This window comes from Crinia signifera, chromosome 11 (assembly GCF_055691185.1).
Source record: "Crinia signifera chromosome 11, ASM5569118v1, whole genome shotgun sequence".
Classification (NCBI taxonomy): domain Eukaryota; kingdom Metazoa; phylum Chordata; class Amphibia; order Anura; family Myobatrachidae; genus Crinia; species Crinia signifera.
The window spans coordinates 42,571,428-42,592,118 of record NC_139227.1 but is presented as its reverse complement, the minus strand read 5'-3'; the positions used below and the strand labels follow the sequence as shown (position 1 = coordinate 42,592,118).

Sequence of the window (20,691 nt, the reverse complement as noted above, 5' to 3'; positions counted from 1 at the left end):
AACTATGACACTTTCACACTGCAGCCTTAAACGTTTTAAAAGGCAAAAAAACGGCAATATACCGTTTTAAAAGTGTGATGTGAAAGCTACACAAGAGGACTTTACTTTAATCTGCACACCACAAACAAACAAAAAAGACTATAAAACAAATAAATACCACTATCAATACCCCTTATGGCCATTGTAGGTCCACAGAAAGTATTACAAGGGTTTATACATGAAGAACTAGAGGCCTGTGTATATCAGATTCTGTAGCTAATTTGTAACAATCATTTGACCTTTTAAACCACTTTGTGACAATTTAGTGCAGCTTACAAATGAAGTTGACCTTGTGTACAATTTATTGTTGGTTTATTTCCCAGACAACCCCCCCCCCCATGACATACAATGATAGTATCTGTCAAAAAATGCACCATCCACACCAGTTTATCTGCCATTATTTATTTATTTATTTATTTATTTACAGTTTCTTATATAGCGCAGCAGATTCCGTTGCGCTTTACAATAGTAGACAGTGATAAGACAAACTGGGTAACAACAGACAGACTTGGAGGTAGGAGAGCCCTGTTGGAAGCTTACAATCTATAGGGACATAGGAGGGAAACACAAGGACAGGCATCATTAATAGCATAGCAGTTACAAGGCCAGAAGGGAAGCTATATAATACATAAGTGCCTCGGAGGGTTATGCATGTAGAACTTAAATATGATAGGCTTGCCTGAAGAGGTGAGTTTTCAGGGAACGCTTGAAAGTTTGGAGACTGGTGGAGAGTCTTAATGTGCGTGTAAGGGCATTCCATAGGATGGGAGCAGCCCGATAAAAGTCCTGTAATAATGCCATGCAGTGGTTCCAAAACTGAGTGCAGCAGAGCACATGCAGGGGTGCTCCAGGGTGGAGCACCCCTAATTTTAATTATTTATAGTCAGTGTGATAGTCGGAACCAGTGCTGGTCGTAGCCACTCATAAAGCACATTGACAAACACCATCCACCACTGCAAACTGAACCAAAGGAAGACATCCAGTATAAGCACAATTTCACCATTTTTGCTGATTATCACAATAAGAAACTTTTGCCCTAGGGGTGCTGTAAAAAAATGCTGTTATTCTAGTGCACTGTGATTCAGGAAGGTTTGGGACCCATGTCATAAGATGATACCAATCCGCTACTATGAGTTTTAATAACAGATTTAAACTCGTTTCACTATCGGCTTGTACTAATTGGGCAGTACAGATGGGGTAATGGTTAGCATTACTGCCTCACAGCACTGAGGTCATGGGTTCAATTCCCACCATGGCCCCATCTGTGTGAAGTTTGTATATTCTCCCCATGCTTGCGTGGGTTTCCTCCGGGTACTCCGGTTTTCTCCCACAAACCAAAAATATACTGGTAATTTAATTGGCTGCCAACAAAATGAACCCTAGAAAGAGTGTGCGTGTACATGTGGTAGGGAATATAGACTGTAAGCTCCACAGGGGCAGGGACTGTTTTGAGTGTTCAAATATTCTCTGTACAGCACTGCGGAATATGTGTGCGCTATATAAATAGCTGTATGTTATGTTAGTGCATACCAAGTAATCAGAGAATGAGTCAAGTTCTGAACAGCACTTAATAATGGAAGATATTAAATATTCACCTGCCTCCCTTATAGACAGCCCCTGCTATAGGAATACATAAATGTATATTTTATACCCCAGAAAAACTGCAATGGTCTTTTGCCACCCAGCAGTACATGAAACACCCTAATATATAGTGACCATGGTCTTGTGGCCTTCATTCCATCATAGTGTAAATCTAAATATTCGCATTGACCTACAGACCAAAGTGTTGTTAAATCCTCTGAAATAATGATTTAGGGGCATTTTGTGTTGCTGTCAGTGTGGCTAAAATAGAACATACATCTCCTCTATTATCCGATATAAAAAGTGCCTTTATAAAAAGCATGTCAGTTGCCTTTGACCCGCTTTCTTGTTCCTGTCTCTTTGTCAGACATGTCACTTAAGAATGACTTGACTTACAAAAGCCAACTCAAAAGAAGACGGAATATAATCAGTTGATTCTAGGGAATCGCAATTTAGTGAGAACACCCCACCGCTCTGGATTCATTCCCATAGAGATAGCGATATTATTGATGTGATCACTATGCTAATTTCTCAGGAATAAAACATTGTGTTTTTTTTCAATTTGTTCCATGGGAATTTCATACGCATCACACTGGCGAATGGAAATTCCAACTTTTTTTTTAAAATTCTATATAAGGATAATGCTCTTTACATTAAACTTTCTTTGATCATTCTGAGTACGAAAAAACTTTTTCAGACTTTTTTTTCTCTCCCCCTACTTCCCAAAACTTTCTCCTGACCCCCACCCTTGGCATGAAACACCACTGTGAGATCCCATTGGTGAAAAGGCTCACAAAATCTTAAACAAAGACCTGTCAACAATTGTTAAATCTTCAGACAGATCCCAAACATTTGGGGTGCAAGTGGGAAATGTATGTATGTGTTTCAGTATAAGGTGGATTCACTTTTTACAGTACGCCCTGATTTATCAAAGGAGGAAAAAGAGTATAAAGTTTTATCTTAATGTTCCTAATGACAGACATATTTTGTCTTGAACCTGCCAGCATCCTGGTTTTATTCATTGATGCAGTAAACAGATTTAAAATGTATCCCCAGCATCTTAAGGGAACTCATTTCAGTCAAGATGAAACTAGTCTTACCTGAATCAATGTTTTAAGAGTCCCTGTGGCTTGGCATTTTGAATAATCAATCTGTCTCCATCTCTTCTTAATCATGCACATCACAGTACCCCCTTTGTTTATAACCCCTCGGATTCAGAGTTTTTTTGTCTTTATTTTTAATTACGATTTCTTTATTGTAATGTCACGCGTAACCCCATTTCCTTCCAGTTACAAGCATCCTATGGTGTATCTTGAATTTCTGTCTTTTTTTTTTCAAATATTACCAAATCTTTTTTTTTTCCCATCATTACTCTACAATCATTATATAATCCCATAACAAAGGCTCTATTGAGGACTAGGCTTTTGTAAACTATGGGACAACAATCCATAATTGCATTCCCCCCCCCCCCCCCCCTTTTTCTCTGTACTCCTCCTGCCCCCCCTCTCTCCTGGCTTTGTACAGCAAATACAACATTGCACCAGGCGAATCCCCACCTGCTTAAAAAAACAAAATAAATATTAATAATAATATATATTTTCCAAAAAGAGCCCCAACAATAAATAAATAAATAAAATACAAAAATTAATAAATAAATAATAATCATAATAATAATAATAATAATAATAATAATAATAATAAATACAACTTAATGGTTTGTTAATAAAACTCATTGCAATCATTATTCCAGAACCTTTAAGGCATATAACCACCATGATTTTTTTTTCCTTTCTCCCTGTAAGTTTAATTACTGTATGCTAATTTCCATGCCTACTACGTGATTAATTAAAATCATATTTTCATAATGGTTTGGCAGTGGGTATTGTTTTCTGGGTTCTCCTAAATAGTGCATCTAAACAGCAACAACACAAAAAAAAGTCAGATTTAATGGAGAGGAATGCAGGATGGCATGGCAGCGAGTTAACCCCTTGGGTGGCAGCTGCCGCTGCTGTGCTGGCTCTGCCAGCAGAGGGGAGCTGAGCGCAGCTGCCTCTGGATTGAACGCGCTGCAGACGCGCACGGGTTAAAGCGTGTGTGTGTGTGCGTGTGTGGCTGTGTGTGTGCGCGATTGGCACCATAGCGCTCTTATTTACATTAAATCCGCCACAAGGTTACAGTGCAGATCAGCGTCATTTGATCGCTGATGACTTGTCTCGGATGCAGGGATCTGGGACTGATCCTAGAAGACCCCCTTTTCCCCTTAACCCACAACAGGGAGAGAGAGAAAGAGACAGGAGTTTCCCAAAATAGTTTCCAGGAACAGGTAAGGGGGCACCTAAGCCTTGTGTTTGTACCTCTGATTCTCTTCTCGTGCCATGCCTGCACCCCACTTCTGCCAGTGCCACCAGCCACCCTGGCAAGGCTGCCAAATGCAGGAGCTGCTCTCCTAATAGAGACACACAGATGCGTCTCTAATATAAGTCAGCGGAGTCAAGGTCAGTGTGCGCCTATCGTGCGCTCCGTGCAAACCTGGGACTGCTGCACCACACTGCTAGGTGATTGTTGCACAGGCTCAGTTTCAGTTGCTTCATTTTTTTTGGCTCATCCAAAGGCTTAAATGCCGCAAGAGCTATCTCTAGTTGCTGTGAATTATGCCAAGACGACAATGGAGAGAGAGAGAGGGGATTTTTTTTTTTAATGGTACAATGCATTTCACCTACCAGATAGGGGGAGTCCGAGGGATGGGAATGTCTTATGATCTGTATCAATGAACCGGGATCATTTCTGCCAGGAGGACAGGCTGACATTACTCTGTGCCCGTGAGCTGCTGGGGGACACTCAGGACAAGTGGGACCCCTGCCACCCACCCCAGAGGCAGCACTTTCTCCCCCCCCCCCCTCCTCCTTCCCCTCGCTCTCTGTCTTTCCTCCTCCCCAAAAGCGAAACATAACATGATCTAGTCAATCATATGGACATGCCTCATAATTCATTGAGCACCAGCAATTTCTTTTTATTTTTTTATTTTTGCAAACGCTCACTTTCTGCAAGGAAGAATCCCTGCTACATGGGTGAAAGGTAAGAGGCAGCTGGGGGCATGATTGCACTGGCTTGCTGTCCAGTTTGGGGACCCCCCTGTTGGATGGTGCTTGGGGAGAGGGTTTTGCATGCAATGTCTCAGCATTCTTCTTCTTCTTGCTGTGATGTACAGTATACGGGGCCTGGCTTCCCCCCCAGTGTGGTTATTGTAGAATTAAATATCCCTGGCAGTGACGTTTGCAGAAGGGCTGTCAGATAATGAGGCAGTGCATGGCGTTCAGCCTGGAGGAGGAAGCAGGCAGTTGCCCTTTTGGAGAGGACCCCTCCGCTGCTCACCCTTGTTTTTATACTGTTCTGCTTCTTCTTCCCAGGACCGTTACTTTTGTAGCACCCTCCTCCCGTCCTCCTCCTGCTTCCTGCCTGATGCTGCAAGATCAGGGATCGCTCGGGAACTTTTTTGTTTGCTGGGGAGGAAGAGGAGGAGGATAAGGATAAAAAATTTTCGGTAAAAAAAAAAAGTTTTTGGTTTGCAGGGGTCTGTTGCACGAGAAAGTTTGGCAGAGATGCCCCTGTGTCCATGTGGGTGCTGCTGTAGTTGGGGGCATGGAGGAGCCTGTGCCAAACTTGGGAGGAATATATGTATATCTATATATCTATATATCTATATCTATCTCTATCTATATATATATATAGTACTATTATTACTATTATGTTTTTGTTGTTGCAAAAAGCCTCAAGGACCTGCCATTTTCATAGTGCTAGGAGCTATGGAGTGACATTCAGAAGGGAGGGGGGCTTTAAATGCCAGTCAGGCAGCGGCACCCGGGTCCCCTGACTGGCTGCACCTGCTGATGCTGTATGGGGAGCTGGGAAGTGGACTGGCTGTCTGGCTGGGAGTGTAGATGGATGTTTCCCCAGCCCAGGCACCAGGCTTCCAGTGCCCCCCTCTGTCATTCTCCTGTCTGTAAATCAATGCCCGCTGCTGCAGCTTCTCTCAGTCACTGGCAGAGCATGCCCATCATGGAGAAAGAAACATTGTTACATTGTTGCACTTTTGTTCAAGAGGTTCTGCAGCAGGTTCCCTCCCAAATGATTAAAATCACACCAGATCCCCCTTTCATTTAAAGTGTCTTCCCGAGCAGTATTGGGGACCACTATCCAAAATTCAGTGACAGGAAGAGGTTAATACTGTAGTTTTTTAAATAGTTTTATTTATGATGAACATAAACTGGTTATTATACAACTATTATATATTATAAAACTATTTCAGATGCTGTGTCTGTGCAGCTGCTGGGGTTGGGTGTGTGTGTGTGTGTGGGGGGGGGGGGGGGTGTATATATCAGTGTACTTGTCAGCCTTGTGTTATAATCTGTTGGGAATGTGTGTGGGTAAAGTGCAGATTAGGACTAGATAGGGGTAGAGCTGGGATATTACATGCATTATAGTTGCAGGCTATCACTGAGCATTATATCTGGCACATGCATTGGGGATGTGGGGTGCAGTGTGACAGCGGTGCAGTGGGAGACCTGCATGGAACCAGTGACTGATGAGGAATTAGCACTTATTACTGGAGGGACCTGGGCAGGGAGCAGACACTCTTTGTAATGTCATCGCTCTTACAATGTTCTGATTTGTTGGTTCTGCAGGCAGGAAATATATATTTAGCTTGGTATATAGATAACAGAATAATGAAATATATCAACGTCCGACCGATCTGCACCCCTGGGGTCTTTTGCATCCACAATAAAAGGCATTGTGTCCCCAGCTTTTCCTATGTATCATCCACTTCATCAGCTGTTCATAGTCACCCCTCCATCCCAGCACTGAACCCACGTGGATGTCTACCTGTGTCCCCCACCCCCCTACAATCTCCGGGGGTCCTTATCCCATTACACATGGAAAGGTGATCCCAGATGTGTCATGTTATATCTATTTATTATTATTAATCCCATGACAGAGCCCTTAGGAAACAGATGTCTGCAGGACAGGTCTGGCTGCAATCTACAGCTCAGTCTTGTGCTACTAATGTCAGGTAGTGTGATGTTATACTCAGTGGGGAGAGTATCATTTAATGTGTATGTATGTATGTATGTATGTATGTATGTATGTACTATGTATGTATGTATGTATGTATGTGTATTTGTGTATATGTACTGTATGTGTGTTTGTATGTATGTATGTATGTATGTGTGCGTGTGAGTGTATATATATATATATATATATATATATATGTGTGTATGTGTATGCATGTATGTATGTGTATTTGTGAGTATGTACTGTATGTGTTTATATGTGTGTGTATGTATGTATGTGTGAGCGTGTATGTAATTGTGTATTTACGTACTGTATGCATTATGTATGTTTGCGAATGTGTATGTATGTGTATGTACTGTGTGTGTGTTTGTGAAGAAACATCCCAGATTAATCGTACACATGCTATAACCTCGTCCTCCAATGTCAGCTACAGAATATACACATTATTATTAGCCAGTTAATGTAGGATGGATGTATAGTGTCATAGTGTAGTGTAGTGACTGATGGGACGCCATATTTATCACATAGCATTTGCAAAGTTCATGTATATAGCTGGATATGTAGATAGATAGATAGATAGATAGATAGATAGATAGATAGAAGCACATGTAACTTTGCAGCTAGTGTGTCTTGCACTGATTTCCCTCTCTGGGGCTTCTTATGTCCCCTGCAGGCATTATACATATAGTAACTGTGTGCATGCCTATGAAGGGGACATAAGACGCTGTCTGGTGCATTGTTGTGGGCTCCATTCATGAGGGGTTAAAGTTGACAGCTCTGTCTGGTGACAGTGTGGGCGTGTAAACATGGAGTGGGGTCTCTTAGCCCTGTGAGGATGAGGTAGTGGCTGGAGGAGGAGAGGATGATGGGCTGAGCCCTCTGTCTGGGTCACTGCTTGCTCTGGCTGCTGCCTCACACTTTCCCGCCTTTTTTTCCTTCTGCTACAGTATGTAATGATACTGCAAGGTATGAGGGGCAGTGTAGTGCCTGAGGGGCAGTGCAAGATATAAGGGGCAGAGTGCAGTGTATGAGGCCAGGCAGTGGTGGCAGTGCAGGATATGAGGGGCATTGTAATGGCAGTGCAGTGCCTGAGGGGCAGTGGAGGCAGTGAAGGATCTAGGGGTCAGTGGTGGCAGTGCAGTGCCTGAGGGGCAATGTAATGGCAGTGCAGAGTATGAGGGGCAGTGGTGGCAGTGCCTGAGGGACAGTGTAATGGCAGTGTAGGTCCTAAGGTGCAGTGTAATGGCAGTGCAGGGCCTGAGCAGAGCAATGGCAGTGAAGTGCTGAAAGGCAGTGTAATGGCAGTGCAGCGCCTAAGGGGCAGTGTAATGACAGTACAGGGCCTGAGGAACAGTGGTGGCAGTGCAGGGCCTGCGGTGCTGTGTAATGGCAGTGCAGGGCCGGAGGTGCAGTGTAATGGCAGTGCAGGGCCTAAGGTGCAGTGTAATGGCAGGACAGTATCTGAGGAGCAGTGGTGGCTGTGCAGGGCCTGAGGTGCAGTGCAATGGCAGTGCAGGGCCTGAGGTTCAGTGTAATGGCAGTGAAGGGCCTGAGGGGCAGTGCAGGACCTGAGATGCAGTGCAATGGCAGTGCAGTGCCTGAGGAACAGTGGTGGCAGTGCAGGGCCTACGGTGCAGTGTATTGGCAGTGCAGGGTCTGAGGTGCAGTGTAACGGCAGCACAGGGCCTAAGGTGCAGTGTAATGGCAGGACAGTATCTGAGAAGCAGTCTTTGCAGTGCAGGGCCTGCGGGGCAGTGTAATGGCAGTGTTTTGGCAGTGCAGGATGTGAGACCCCACAGAGAATCGCTGTAACATTCCCTCTCAGGATGGGAGATAATGAGTTTCTGTGACAGGGAACCCACCCCTGTAATTTGCAAAACACTGGACACAGACAGTTTCACTAGGAATGCAGCAGGCACCCTCCAGGGGCGACATAGCAACCCCAATAACCCGCATTGAGTTGTATCACGCAGAACACTATTTACTAAGAGATAATGCCAGTCAGCAGCTAATACACCGCATGCAAACTGCGCACTCAAGGTCACAAAATAAAGACATTCTGTATAGGAAGTAGAGGCTTATCAGCCTGGTGGGTTGTTTATTGTAAGTGACGAAAGTGTAATGTCATTCTTCTGCATCCCATTATTACAAATATTTCCATCAGCCCTACCCACGAAATCTGAAAAACAGGGACTCTTGCTGTCGTTACCACAAGACTTTTTTGGGTAATTAACCGTTTCTATGCTTGTCCCATCTGTCAGTGTTAGGGTGATGACTTGGTGGTGTATACAATTTTTTTGTCCTGTATAAATCCATTGTTGAAGTGCTTTGGATTTCTGGTTGTAGTGACTTAAGCTACCTCTACCGTCTCTAACCTCAGGGATTTGCCTGAAGACATTTTTTTTCCATTGAAAACACATTACTATTAATCAAAACCTTTTGTCCTGGGACGCTGCAGCGAAGTGACTTCGACTCTGCTCTCTGGGGTAATCCGTAATGGGTTTCAGCTTTGTTTTCTTACACTTTAGGATCTGACTAGAAAACGGCACCACTTAAGATTTTAATTGACCTTTTCTTACCAATATATAATTCTGGTATTTAATCTTTATTTTTATTGACGCATCGATAGGCCTGACACTTCCAAGCTGCCGATTCATTATCACAGACTTTGATCATTATTCCGACTTTACATTTTATATTAGTTGTTCGATGGACGCCCAGGTCTGCTCCTTTCTCTTGTAAGGTAGCGTTATCTGGATTAGGGAAGATCTAAGGTCTGGACGCTGCTGCGGAACATCCTGAAGTTTGTCTGTAACAATCAGAAATCCAGGTGCATGTTGGGTGTATATGTTATCTATATGTCGCCGTCGGTCCTAGTTCTGTGCACTGTGAATGAATATAGTTGTTGGAATCTTTGCAGTACTTTGGTCTTGTTTGACTTCTAACTTTTATTGTAACAATTTGCAACTTAAACGTTGCAGCTGGCATTCACCAAACAAACATATTTTTCCATATTGTTTTTATTATTATTATAGTTCGAGCAAACGTTTAACAGGTGTCAAAACAAGATTACAGCGACAACCAAATCCCCCGGTGATACTATCCAAATGTATTTTTGTATGGGAACTCTCTCCCACACCCTTTCATTGCCAGTGAAGGGCAAATGTGCATGCCCCACATTGCTTTTCAATACTCTGTGTCACTCTCCCCTTGGCATCCTCATGGGTTAAGATAAAAGAGAGGCATACGTAGTGATGATAACATCACCACTGCCACCGTCCTGAGCACTGGATGGTACTGATCATCTCCCTTCTGACTGCTCACTGACTGGGTTGCCTCCTATTATATGAATATCTTTTGGGATAGATTGGATATGGCCCTTGGACTAGATGCTGTCTTGGTGAGTTGGCATTTTTTGGATGTACAGTAGGAAGTATGTGTCCTAATTGGGCGAGATTATGGCATGCTTGGGGAAGTGCTGAGAATAATCCCTTAACTTTCTCAAGACACAACACATGGAACTTGCCTGTGATACAGTGCAGAATCCCATGGTCACTGGTGAAAGTGATTTTGGTTGTTTAATTCCTTTTAATGTATTCCGATTTGTCTAAACAATTATTGGCCATAATACGGGAGGTTTTTGCATGGTAAAACATTTCCGCTTATGTAGAGGATTCTGGAAAAGGTCGTACCAATATACTGTATGTGTGTTTGTGTATGTATAAGTATATATGTATATATATACAGTATATAAATACACACATACACCCCTCTCTCGCTCTCTCTCTCTCTCTCTATATATATATATATATATATATATTTATGTGTGTGTGTGTATATATATATATATATATATATATATATACATACATATACACTGTATATGTATATGTGTGCATCTACATATCTATCATATATATATATATCTTATCTATGTACAGTTTCTTATATAGTGCAGCATATTCCATTGCACTTTACAATTGTAATTACTAGGTATGTGTGAAGAATGTATGCTTGCTTTCTGTATATATATGCTGTATACTGTATATGGTGCTGCTAATTCTACACTGAGCCGTGGAGTGCCGGCCATCTATCTATCTATCTATCTATCTATCTATCTATCTATCTATCTATCTATCTATCTATCTATCTATCTGTGTGCACAGTGTATATTTGTTTCATATATGTGTGTATATATGCATGTGTGTGTGTATGTGTGTGTATGTGTGTGTATACAATATATATATATATATATATATATGCACACACACACTCACACATGTACTCACAAATGACATTTTCACAGATTAAAGTAAAACAACAGGGTGTCATCATTGAAATCTACTGTTCACCAGAGTTACTGTACCAAACTGATAATGTGTAATGATAGTCTTCGTTAGTTTGATTTCTAAAGACCACTTTTAAACTGGAGTATGTTTTTACACTGATTTGGCGATCTGGGCTGTTTTTATAGTGTATCTCTTTATTTAATTTTGTTGTAATTTTTGTCGTTGGCTATCAGTTTTTGGACACCTAACCAACGTGTGTACAATTTTCATGCTCTTCAAATGTATAATTTTGCTGAATTCAACAGTTTCCAGTCATCAAATATTAACTTTTAAAAACGTTGTAATGGATACATAAGAATCTAAATATCTTTTTCTAACCTGAATTACTTTAATAAGCGTTAAATCATTGTGCTGTAGGACACGCTCTGCATGGCTGTAGTCTGTAGTGGGGAGCGGCCTGTAACGTAACCCATGTAACATCACTTGTCTCCCCGGAGTGCCAGCTGAGTGCGGCAATCACACAGTTAATCAGTTGAAAGAACTTCTGTGTTTTTCCCCAGCAGTGAAGGAGAGATGCTAGTGTGCTGTGGCATGGTACGAACCCCATACAGGGCTATAGTGCAGCAATACCTGCTCATGTTCTTTGCTCTTTTCCTGGTGTAGGTGAAGCTATAATAGAGACACTTCCTCTATTGTGCATCATTTATGATGTGGTTTATACAAAATCAATGTTGATTGCTGCCAGCTATAGCTTTATCCCCGTCTAATCGCGTTGTGTTTTTCATATATTCGTACTAAAGTGAAAACAGAGTACCGCGGAACACCGGCTTTGATATTTATATTTATTTATTTGCATCATGTTATATTTAGGCACAAAAAAAATGTCTGATACATTAAAAACCCCGGCAGTAGGTAGTGATGTCATCCCACAGTGTGATGTCATCCCATAATATTTAAGTTGTTACTTATCCCATGAAGACTGAACTTCATGTCCATGCAGACTTGTAGAGTGTTGTCGGAGTTAAAGAGCTGGCTGAATCTAGAACGACCAGATCATAATCCCATACTTACCCCTCTTATTTACCATAATGATTTCAGAATGTACTCACCCTGCTATCGCCCTGCACCCACCCTCTTTGCATTTCTCCTTGTAGCACTCTCTTTTAAAGAAAAGTTAATTATCAAGCCAGTCAATATTTTTTTCTTACCAACATATTCTTTGCATTTAAGTGTTTGCCTGGGCAACGGCATATTAATCAAAGTGTTTTAGGCTAATTGTTGAGCAGGTGCATTAAACAGGAAATAAATGCATGTATTAGAAAATAGGCGTTTGCTGTTTTGCAGTACATAACATCTGCACCGTGTTTATTTTTTGGGTTTTTAACTGCTGTCTTAGCAATACTAAGCATATGCAAAAACAATATATAAAACGATAACACTAATGAGAGCCGCTCGGGTCCACGTCGCTACATTCATACGTCTTATGGAAGGACCTTTACGCTGGGAGGTGTTGTGTATTATCTGGAGTGTACGCAACACAGGGAAATTGTTATTCCACCCTAGTGCAATCCATATCTCACCTATCAGAGGTTTCCATGACAATCACGCTATTGCATAGAGTAACACATTTGTGATTCCGATGCAGAAATTATAATATTTTAGTCAAAAGGGCCTTTGTAATAGCTACCCCCATTGGACTGTGGCTTGTAGGCTGGGGAATTAGAGAACCTTTCCGTGTTTCTTAAGTGGGAATCGTCTGACATATAACACAGAGCAAAATGTATCAAACAGATATTATCAATGATTATGTACGCAGCTTTACCTTCAGATGTATATGTATATATATATATATATATATATATATATATATACACATTCCTGTGTCTCTGGGGTATTTTTCAATGCTTGGAAAGCATTGAAATTGTGACTGATAAAGTGCCAGCCATTCAGCTTCTACCTTATTATTTTGAAAAATGAGTTAGGAGCTGATTGGTTGGTACTTTATCTCTCACATACCCCTTAAATGTAAAAACCCGATTAAAAAAAACAAAAACAAAAAAATATATTGACTAGTACATTTCTTCCCGGTGAGGGGTGTTTATTTTGCCTAGATTGTTCGGTTTATGCGTAGAGGATAAAGTTTGTAGGACAACTTTACACGGCTGTTCAAAATGTGTGTGTTACACACTGCATAGGTTTTCCCAACCTGTACCCTATATAGGGGGAAATTTACTAAGACGTGTATTCTACTTCACATGTGATGGGCAACCAATCAGATCCTGTCTACTATCTTCTAGAGGGCGCTAAATAAATGAGAAGTAGATTCTGATTGGTTGCCAATAGCAACATCACATGTGAAGTAGAATACTCATCTTAGTAAAGTTGCCCTATAATGTCATGAGTTCCACCAGGACAGTAGATAAGAATGCTCCTATAAATCCCTTAAAATGATCCAACATAACAACAGAATGCTGGTTGTGTCTTTTCTGAAATAACTGGAGAACTTCCATTTGTAAATGGACCTGGATTTGTAAATGGACCTGTAAGAGTTCAGTGCCAGCTGATTGGATGGTTTCCTTTGACTTGACCAATTAGCTGTTGTTGACAGCCCCAAACTGTACTGCTAAGATCCAGTAGTCTTCAGGGTTTCCTGGAAAAGGGGTTGACTTTTCTATAAAGTGAAAAGGTTTACATGGTAATATTGTCTTGGTTTGTGATTGTAATACAAGGGTTCATATGGGATGACCCACATATGGTAGTTTTTACCATTTATCCTTGACTTAAAGATTCTGTATTCTGTTATAGAACAGGTCCAGCATAAATACGAGAGACTCAGTACATAGAAATTCAGTTTTAGGTGTAGTGGTCCAATCCATGTGTAGGCTATCTGTTCCATGCCATCACTAAGCTAGACTATCCTCTGTGTTTGCTTGGCCTATACTTATGGTTATTGTATTTTGTGGGTGCCACAAAGCCATTTCCACTCCCTAAGACAACTCTTACCTTCCACCAGCTCTAAGCTGGCGGTGGCCAGGGGGTCTCACACGGGGCTTTTAATCGAATGCATTTTGCATCTGATGTAATTTGATGGTGAAACGCGTTTCTAATCATGAATAGGCTAACGTCAGAAAAAGTTTCAAACACCTGACTGCCCACATGTAATACAGATGTCGACTGATTTAAGCTGCATGAGGTTAGGCCGTGCAGGATTTTAAGAGAAACACGCAAAAGCTCAGTTTGCTAAAAGACGTGACTTTAAAGTGTTTATAAGTTGGAATTTGAGACGTGCTGATGTTAATCTGTTCAATACCATGAGGACTGGCCAACATTATACTATGTGTCTGTTTGATATAACTGAGAGCGCACTTTTTTGGTAAATCTTAGTGAAAAGTATAGGGGGTGTGTTATAATAATACACACATTTTCCCGAACTTTCAACATACTGTTTATACTGTGATCATTTGTAGGTGTTTGTGTTAATTAACTTAACCAATATTTTCTGAAACAGTGATGTTTTTGATATCATACTAGTAACACTAGTTAAAAACCCATCAAAATGACAGCTTCTGCAATGTACTTTCCCTTTGAGCTGTGACAGTTTTTACTTTCACTTTGAGCTGTGACAGTTTTTAGCCCACAAACTCTCCACCCCACCCCAGTCCCTATCAGCTCCTACCTCCAATCCCTGTCTTCATAGCTCCCCCTCTCCATATCCATCAAGTTTTAAGCCGATCAGTGTCCCTGCAACAAAAATTGCTTTCACTTTGTGTTATGAAATCTTTTAGCACACAAAGGAGTAATTTGGTCCGTCAAGTGGTATCTAGATGTCAGTGGTGGTACTTCACCTCATAGATGGGAGGAGTAGTTAGCTATATATATATATACTATATATATATATATATATATTCTACTTTATATGGTGCCACAAGGCATCCACAGCGCTCAATTACAGAGTACATAATCAAACAGGTAAAACAAGAACACAGTGACGTAAGCTGGGTGCACACTGGACGATATTTGTAATGATTTTGCTGATTCCGACAGTTCGGAACAATAAAATCAGAATTGCGTCCAATGTCCTGCAAACTGTCTGTAGTCTGTACTTGCAGGGTGACAAAGCACATGACAAGTAAAGGCTGCCACTCCCCCATTGTGACTTGTGGCAGCCAGCACTAACAAGTGTGCCACACAAGGTGTTGCTGAGTACAGATATTCCCTATTGTGTACCCATCATGACAGTTAAAAACAATTTAGACATAGAACCTGTAAAAATAGTACATAAACTTAGCTACATCAGCAAAGGCCACTGAAACAAGTATCTGGGTGGCAGAAACCTGAGGGATTAGATGCCAATGCAGTGAGTAGAGCAGTGATTTTCAACCCTTTTACCTTTACCACTAAATAAAATTTTAAAATTGCCAGGACACACCATGAGATCCGCACAGGGCAAAACACATTGCCCCCCCCCCCCCCCCTCCACCCACAGGAAAAAACAAACCTATTGGCCCCTATATAAAAAACAATCACACTGGTCCCCACAGGTAATAAAATACATTGGCCCTTTACATGAAAAGAAGAGACCAGTAAATAACAGTTGAACTGGTGGTGGCTGTAAACTGGTTTGGGCATCTCTAGATCTGGGGGCACACTTGAGAACAGCTCAAGGCACACTAGTGTACCATGGCACTGTGGTTGAAAAACACTGGAGTAGAGGATAGTTTAAATAAGACTAGGAAAAGAACAGGAGGGAAAAGGGCCCTGCTCGTCAGAGCTTACATTCTAAAGGAGCATACAGTGGCGTTAAGAGTTGCCTCATAATAAATTGTTTTATCTGCAGTCATTGAGTATACGAACTATAAGGTCTTATATCTGGTCGCACGTGGACTTATAGTTGCACAAACTCAGAACTTATGTTTATGGAATTTGCTTTTTTTTGCATCTAGAAAAAAAATGCTCCAAATATTCTGCTTTTCCATCGTTTACCGTAACATCAACATTACGTATAAAATTACATTTCATAGACAAGTGAATGGGGGAGACTTTGCTGCGGGTTTTGACGGCCCATAGTTACAGACCCGCAGGTTTAAAACTTTTACTGGCAAGTAGAGATGTACAAATCTCAGATATTGCCATAAACGTGCAGCTCCCCAGTTACTCCGAGAAACATCTCGTTAGCTTATGCAAGGATGGTAAAGCGCTCATAAAACAGGAGTAGAGGCGCTGTAACCTTGTTAATTGGAGATAATCAACTTTTCACAGACTATTAAGAACTGTCGCTTTAAGATGTTAGTTTAACGCATGGACAATAAAGTATGCAGATACTTGTAATTAACAAAGACTTAAAGTAAACAAAAAGAAACGCACATTTTTAATAACACTTTAGTTTTGTTTTTGTGTTTTTAGTGGCAGGGGGAAAAATAGAACATTTCACTGAATAAAGCCTTAATTGGATATTTTTATGTTAAATAAAGTCATTTTTAGAGCGCTTCTCATAAGTGTCAGAAATGCGATCCAAATTATGCATTTTCTTTTTTTTTTCTGTTCTAAAAATAAAACGTAGCTGAAGGGATTTAGAGGCATTTTCTGTCATAGACAAGATATAAAACATTGCAATCAGCCTGACAAGTCGTATACTTAGTTCCAGTCTCTGGTGATTTCAAGTGACCAAGATGCTTAACCTCTATCTGAACAGCAAGGATCAAGTTGGAAAGGCTGATACATTGTAGGGAACACAGCAGATCCCGCAGCTGGATGCAGGCACTTGTGTTAGCATGGGGTTCAATGGAAATATATCATTCTCCTGACGGATGTTTCTGTCTGTCTCTATCTATCTATCTATCTATCTATCTATCTATCTATCTATCTATCTATCTATGTTTTATCTATATATCATATTCTATCTATCTATCTATCTATCTATCTATCTATCTATCTATCTATCTATCTATCTATCTATCACTATCATATCTATCATATATATATTATATTAGATCTATATTTCATGTATATCTAAACTGTCTTATCTATCTATATACTGTATATTTATATATAAGAGCACATGTAAACCTACAGTATATCTAGAAACAGATATACAGTATGTGAGTTTCTGGATAATTCTCTATATGCATTTGTAAAATGGAACCATAGAGATCTATTTACTGCTGTATATTCACCACAAAAAAAGTTTTTTTAACAAAAACACCAGGAATCTTTGCTGTCCATAACTACTTGTTTAAATGTTGATGAAACCTTTAATACAAGTTACACACAAAAAAATGTATTCAGCAGGTGAAAACATATATAGGTTAAACTCTCTATAAATTGAGACGTTAATGAGCTATTGCTCTCTGCTATCAGCTATTGTATGCCCAAAGTGCATGGCTACATGTCCTAACTCCTGCTGCTTTTCACATGCACTGGGCGCCAGGGCCAACATAGTTTTTCAGTAAATAACAAATTAAGTAAATTCTAATTGCGCATTTGATTGTCATTTTTCTAGCAGACATTTCCAAATCTTTATCTCCTTTTTAAAATCTCCCTAGAGATAGCGAAAAATGTGTGTCAATTATACATGCACAGACTCACAGCTGTCAGCATGTAATGTGAAGGCAGAGAGTGTGGATGTCACAGCTCACAGACCAGAGAAAGATCAGAGGGGCATTCCATAGCCTCTCTGCACACTACATCATGTGCCATGTGACTGTGGTTGCCATGCTAGTCTGATCATATGCAAATGTTATCCATATGTTAGCTGAGTGACTTTCTCATACTGACCGCACCTGATGGCCCTGTTAAATAACTTTATAATAGTGGCACCATTATTTTTCTCCTCTTGTATTTTTGTTCTTACAGACGATGCTTAAAATATATATATTTTTTATTTAAGTACAGTGGTCCTGTAATGTTGAATATAATACGTTTGCAGACTGTGCATGACTAAATAGGAAGTAACTAGGCTTGCAGAAATTTTGAGAATGTGAACTGAAGGAATTTAAATAAAAAGATTAGTCATACTTGAAATGAGATAAGATGACATAAAGTGAGGAAGTGAGCACCACACAGAAATCGTTTTTTTTCCCAAAGTACCGTTGAACAGAGATCACAAAGCTGGTTCTCTGCAGACGTTGACTAACCTGCGCAACAGCCAGACTGTTACACTTTGCTCCTGGAGAAGGGGGGTCACGTGTATCCTCACTTCAGGATCTCCTGTGGGGTCTTGTTTGTGTTCTCTGAGCAGATGGTCTGGGGCGCAGACCTGGAGGTCTGTGACTTATCAAAAGGCTAGAAAACCAGCCTGTATATCACAATTTTGAATTGAATTAACACTACAGCCACTATGGATGGACAGAGGTCAGTAGTTTATGTCTAAAGACTTATAAATCATTTATATGGACTTGATCAGAGTTATTTCCCAAGTTCTATAGTAGTTCACATGTGCAATAAACCACAGAAATCTGCACTCAATAAACATGTCGGTGATACAGTACGTGTGCTAAAAACTGTTTTTTGTATGTGTTCTGTTACTCATGCAAAATATACTTACTGTATTCAAATGATCTAATAACAGACTGCCATTTGTTTGATTTGGTGTAAGTGGCAATACCATCTTCTTCCAATAAGCCAGGGGTGGCCAAACCGGTCCTCGAGATCTAGTATTAGATCATATTTTCCAGATCACTTAGCTGGGGAACATGTGTAGTCATTACTAACTGTCACATTTCCCAGACCACCTAGCTGGTGCACAGGTGCAGTCATTACTATCACATTTCCCAGACCACCTAGCTGGAGCACAGGTGCAGTCATTACTATCACATTTCCCAGACCATCTAGCTGGAGCACAGGTGTAATCATTACTAAAAGTCACATTTCCCAGCCCACCTAGCTGGTGCACAGCTGTTGCCATTACTAACTGTCACATTTTCAAACATGTGCTGCATTCATTCGTAACCGACACATTCTACAGATCCACAGGTGGCATGGAAAACATGGACTGTTGGTAGATCTCGGGGATCGGTTTGGCCACCGCTGTAATAAGTCATTTGGCACTCTGCTAGTATTCTCAACCCTCGACTGATATTGACTTAGCTCTTCTTCAGGCTTTTTGACTTTTCAGCTTCTATAAAGTGAGACTAAATACAATAACGATGAAATAAGTGACCAGTGAGGCACCTTATTATTAGTCTGGGGTGGGAACAATTAATGAATGTGGGCAGGGACCGGTGCCTTTGCGCTATCTTCCCGTGAATCCTACTCTCCTCTAAAAAGGGCAGAGAGGGTACCACTTTCTTCAAAGTCATGGCATTTGCCCACTGTGCAAACACTTCTCTTGGTGGAGGATTCCCGTTTGTTCTCATAAGCGGTTTGGGGGCATCAGAACAAGTGGGCAGCATTGCCAAGCCTCTGTCACTTGTAGCCAGTTAACCCAATGCTTCCACAGTGTAACTATGCCATTCCATATATTAAGACACCAACCATGGTCGCCAGACAGGTAATAAGAGGGCATTTAATGGCGCAATGTCATCACACCATGGCTAGGATTCCGTACCACAGCCTGACGTAAATGCTCCATTAATATATCCTTCTGTATAACAAGCTGCGTGTTTTATACCAGCACCTGTATAAAACATGGGTGTACAAATGCTTGTATAAATAGTAGTATATATTTTCTCTTGTGCCTATGAATAACATTCTTCTGCGGCAAATGTTTATACATGACTGTCAAGTAAGCCACCAAATCAATCACATATGGCAGGCAAATGTAATACCAAAAAAGCTCTTTTGCTACAGTCTAAATATTTATAAGTTCGGTAGAGATTCTGCTAAATATACTAACTAGTGGTTTGTGGTATAGCGTCTTGCAGTTATATATTTTATTTATGCTCGCATTACCTAATGTTAGGCGTTTCCCAACACACAGAAAGCCGTTAGACCTGCAGATATACACCATAAACACCCCATAAAACAACATAGAAAGTAGGATTTGTGGCAATTTGTTTATCGCCTTGGCTTATTTTCACGTCTACTGTATTTCAACCACGTAGACGGGAAGGAACGTCGTGACTGACTTTGTTCATTCCTAAAATGCTGTGGCAATTAATATAAACAGCTATTTAAATCTTCCATACAAGCAAAATTCTAATAATATTTAAAATTGTTCTCCAGGGGTATCTGGAGCTATTTTGCATACGAGAGGAGACTGAGGTGTCTGTTTAATAAGAGATGTATTGTGGGCAAGGCCATTACATGTTTATTAGGCTACATCTGGGATTTTGCAGAGGATGCAATGGGGCCATCGGGCCTCACAGGCTAATAATTGGCTTACTTCAGCCAGTGAAAGTCGACGTTATCGGTCAGTGGTCAAGTGTCTTGGCTTACAAGCCCTCTCGACTAGGACGAATTATTTAATGGCTACATTGTAGAGGTCTTTCATACAGTACTACTTAAAACCTGTCAAAGTGACGGCTTCTGCAATGTACTTTCACTTTGAGCTGTGACAGTTTTTACTTTCACTTTGATCAGTGACGTTTTTTAGCCCATAAACTCTCCACCCTACCCCAAGTCCCTATCTGCTCCGACCTACAATCTCTGTCTTCGCAGCTCCCACTCTCCATATCCAACAAGTTGAAACAAATCATTGTCCCTGCAAAAATTGCTTTCACTTTCTGTTTTGACATCTGTTCACAAAGGAGTCATTTGGTCCGTCAAGTGGCCT

The 20,691-nt window shown here is 40.8% G+C and overlaps 1 protein-coding gene across 9 annotated transcripts in view; it reads left to right on the top strand.

Moving 5' to 3' along the window:
- Positions 1 to 3,659: 3,659 nt before the first annotated feature.
- The window catches only part of ZNF536 (zinc finger protein 536), a 557,864-nt gene continuing 540,832 nt past the window's right edge, over positions 3,660 to 20,691 (top strand). The window contains exon 1 of one of the 9 annotated variants that reach the window (XM_083163799.1): positions 3,660 to 3,943. The gene's annotated coding sequence lies outside the window, so the exon portion shown is untranslated. Of the gene's footprint in view, positions 3,944 to 4,136; positions 4,696 to 5,142; positions 5,162 to 7,637; positions 7,657 to 8,754; positions 8,916 to 9,955; positions 10,091 to 20,691 lie in introns of those variants that run through there. The other 8 variants (XM_083163804.1, XM_083163798.1, XM_083163806.1 and 5 more) reach the window with 8 other exon arrangements.